Here is a 3888-nt window from a genome sequence, read left to right on the forward strand (position 1 = left end):
TCCAGTGTTCTAGACTGGAGAATTCCATGGACTACAGTCCATGGGGTCGCAAAGAGTCAGATACTACTACTCCAGTGTTCTAGACTGGAGAATTCCATGGACTACAGTCCATGGGGTCGCAAAGAGTCAGACACAACTGGGTGACTTTCACTTCGCTGTTCCCCAGTAGCATGCTGGACACCTTCAGACCTGGGGGACTTGTCTTCAGTGTCATATCTTTTTGGCCTTTTTTACAGTTCATGAGGTTCTCACGGCAAATGTACTGAGGTGGTTTGCCATTCCTTCCTCCACTGGATCACGTTTTGTCAGAATTCTCTGCTATGACCCATCTGTCTCAGGTGGCCCTGCACGGCATGGCTCATAGCTTCACTGAGTTACATAAGCCCCTTCGCCATGACAAGGCAGTGATCCACGAGGGGCTATTTGTCTTTAACCAGTTTTAATTCTCTTTCAAGAGCATGCAGGAGTATGGCTGACAATGTAGTCACAGCTTATACCTCAGAATGTGAAGGTGTTGAAACAACAAATTGTCATTTTTCAGTGGCAACTATATTACCTCCAACTTTTTCGTAACACTGTTTCAAAATTTCCCTGATTTAATTCAAGACTGTTGATTTTATCTTGATTTTCTCCACAGATCTTAAGACAGCTGTTCATTTTAATAGAACTTGAGGTCTTTGAACACTGAAAACATTCGTATATATTTTAAAAAGTTTATTTCTGTCTTTGCATTCCCAAAACTAACATAGAAATAATTTAATCTTATTTCTATAATAAATGCTTTATTATAGTTATCAATATTTACATTTCTGGGACTTATTAGTTACCCAGAAACATACACACATACTTTCTTAGTATTGAATGTTTTCAAATTTAATAACTTTTAAACCAGTTTTTGGAACCTATCACAAACTGTTGTGCTAAGTTATATATTAAAGTGTTAGTTGCTTAGTCGCATCTGACTCTTTGCCACCCTGTGAACTGTAGCCCACCAGGCTCCTCTGTCCACGGGATTCTCCAGGCAAGAATACTGGAGTGGATTGCCATTCCCTTCTCCAGGGATCTTTTCAACCCAGGGATCAAACTGGGTCTCCTTCATTGCAGGCAGATTCTTTACCATTTAAGCCACCAGGGAAGCCCAAGTTATATATGCATGAATCTAATTTCTTCACTGTTAGAATATAAGCAAACTGAGAAGTACTGTCCTATACTGTACCTTAAAATAAAAGAATGAACGCTAACTCATTTAAGCATAAAAGAATATTCATTTATCAAAAAACATACATTCTACATGATTTTTTGACAATAATTGGAGAACTGTTTTATAAAAATTTGAGAGCATCCAAAAATAAAAATATAAATTCTACCTTCCTTTTGAAACAAATTATTTTGTGTTACTTAAAAACTTCAGTTATAAAAGATTTAAATCAGTGTCTTAGTTTATTCAAGACAATAGATGTCCATGTTGATTACCCTTGTATGCTGTTACTTGATTGCTCAGTCATGTCCGATTCTTCGAGACCCCATGGACTGCAGCACACCAGTTTTCTCTATCCTTCACCACCATCTCCCAATGATATATTCAGAAAAAAATTCAGAAATGTCAATTTTAGGGTTCCTCTTGGATCCATCTAGCATCACCAGAGTGAATTGATCAGGGAGTTGAAGAGGGCTTCAAAGGTGGCAAGTGAAGTCAGTACCTCAATAGTCGGTCAGTATATGTTTTGTGCTTTATTCTTTTATCACAAAAAAAAAAAGAGAGAGAAGAAAGACTGCTGTGAATGAAGATTCCTCTGCATTTTAGCACTGCTTTTTCTACTGTAGTTGGCTTTTGAATGAGGATGACAATGGAAGAGATGAAGAATGAAGCTGAGACCACTTCTATGGTTTCTATGCAGTCATGTATCCTGTGTTTAATGAGCTAGAACAAGTAAATCTGTCTGCAGCTCAGACATTGAGAGCAGGTTTCATTAAGGCTAAAAAAGAAAATCCAGGTCTCACACAAGACATAATTATGAGAATTTTAGAGAAAAAAGTGTAGAAGTCAACTTCACAGAATCCCTTCTTCGAATGGCAGCTGGTGATATAGAAGAGTATATGATTGAACGATCAAAGCCAGAATTTCAGAACCTAAATGAAAAGGTACAAGAACTTAAACAAATTCTCAGTAAGATCCCAGATGAGGTCAACGACAGAGTGAGGTTTCTGCAGACAATCAAGGATATAGCTAGTGCAATAAAAGAACTTCTTGATACAGTAAACAATGTCTTCAAGAAATATCAATTCCAGAACCGCAGGGCACTTGAACACCAAAAGAAAGAATTCGTAAAGTACTCCAAAAGTTTCAGTGATACTCTGAAAACCTATTTAAAAAATGGCAAGGCAATAAACGTTTTCATAAGTGCCAACAGACTAATTCATCAAACCAACTTGATACTTCAGACCTTCAAAACTGTGGCCTGAGAGTTGTATATGTTAAGAGATATACTTCTCAGTGATAGCATTGGACTGCTTTTATGTGTAAATTTTAAAGTTTGACTGTATAAATTATCAGTCCCTCCTGAAGGGATCTAATAACCCAGGATGTTGAATGGGATTATTGCCATCTTACACCACATTTTTGTAAAATGTAGCTTAATCATAATCTCACATTGAAGATTTTGCATCACTTTGCTATTATCATTCTTTTAAGAATTATAAGCCGAAAGAATTTATGCCTTAATGTGTCATTATATAACATTCTTTAAAAGAATTGTAAATATTGGTATTTGTTTCTGACATTTTAACCTGAAAGTGATATGCTGCAAGATAATGTATTTAACAATATTTGGTGGCAAATATTCAATAAATAGTTTACATCTGTTAAACATTTCTTTACTTGAAAAAATGCATATGTATATGTGAATATATATATGATCAGAAGACCAAGACAAGTAGGTGTAATGTCTGCTGCTGCTGCTGCTAGGTCACATCAGTTGTGTCCGACTCTGTGCGACCCCATAGACAGCAGCCACCCAGGCTCCTGTCCCCGGATTCTCCAGGCAAGAACACTGGAGTCGGTTGCCATTTCCTTCTCCAGTGCATGAAAGCAAAAAGTGAATGTGAAGTTGCTCAGTCGTATCCAACTCTTCGAAACCCCATAGACTGTAGCCTACCAGGCTCCTCCGTTCATGGGATTTTCCAGGCAAAATTACTGGAGTGGGTTGCCATTGCCTTCTCCGGTATAATGTCTAAAGAACTTTTAACAGGGGCTTATTAGCAGTTTATCGGGTAATAAAGCTACAGAATTCCTATTTTTTTTTTGTCCTTAATCACTCTGGGCAAAAAGTAGTTCAGTTCAGTTCAGTTGCTCAGTCGTGTCCGACTCTGCGACCCCAGGAATTGCAGCACGCCAGGCCTCCCTGTGCATTACCATCTCCCGGAGTTCACTCAGACTCACGTCCATGAGTCTGTGATGCCATCCAGCCATCTCATCCTCGGTTGTCCCCTTCTTCTCCTGCCCCCACTCCCTCCCAGCATCAAAGTCTTTTCTGATGAGTCAACTCTTCACATGAGGTGGCCAAAGTACTGGAGTTTCAGCTTTAGCATCATTCCTTTCAAAGAAATCCCAGGGCTGATCTCCTTCAGAATGGACTGGTTGGATCTCCTTGCAGTCCAAGGGACTCTCAAGAGTCTTCTCCAACACCACAGTTCAAAAGCATCAATTCTTCAGCGCTCAGCCTTCTTCACAGTCCAACTCTCATATCCATACATGACTACTGGAAAAACCAGAGCCTTGACTAGACGGACCTTAGTCAGCAAAGTAATGTCTCTGCTTTTGAATATACTATCTAGGTTGGTCATAACTTTTCTTCCAAGGAGTAAGCGTCTTTTAATTTCATGGCTGCA

At 38.9% G+C, this 3888-nt stretch overlaps 1 pseudogene; it reads left to right on the plus strand.

The window, feature by feature from the left end:
• Positions 1-1654: 1654 nt before the first annotated feature.
• Positions 1655-2478, plus strand: LOC120866856 (annotated as a pseudogene).
• Positions 2479-3888: the final 1410 nt, after the last annotated feature.

The sequence above is a fragment of the Oryx dammah genome, unplaced genomic scaffold, assembly GCF_014754425.2.
Source record: "Oryx dammah isolate SB20612 unplaced genomic scaffold, SCBI_Odam_1.1 HiC_scaffold_1, whole genome shotgun sequence".
Lineage (NCBI taxonomy): Eukaryota > Metazoa > Chordata > Mammalia > Artiodactyla > Bovidae > Oryx > Oryx dammah.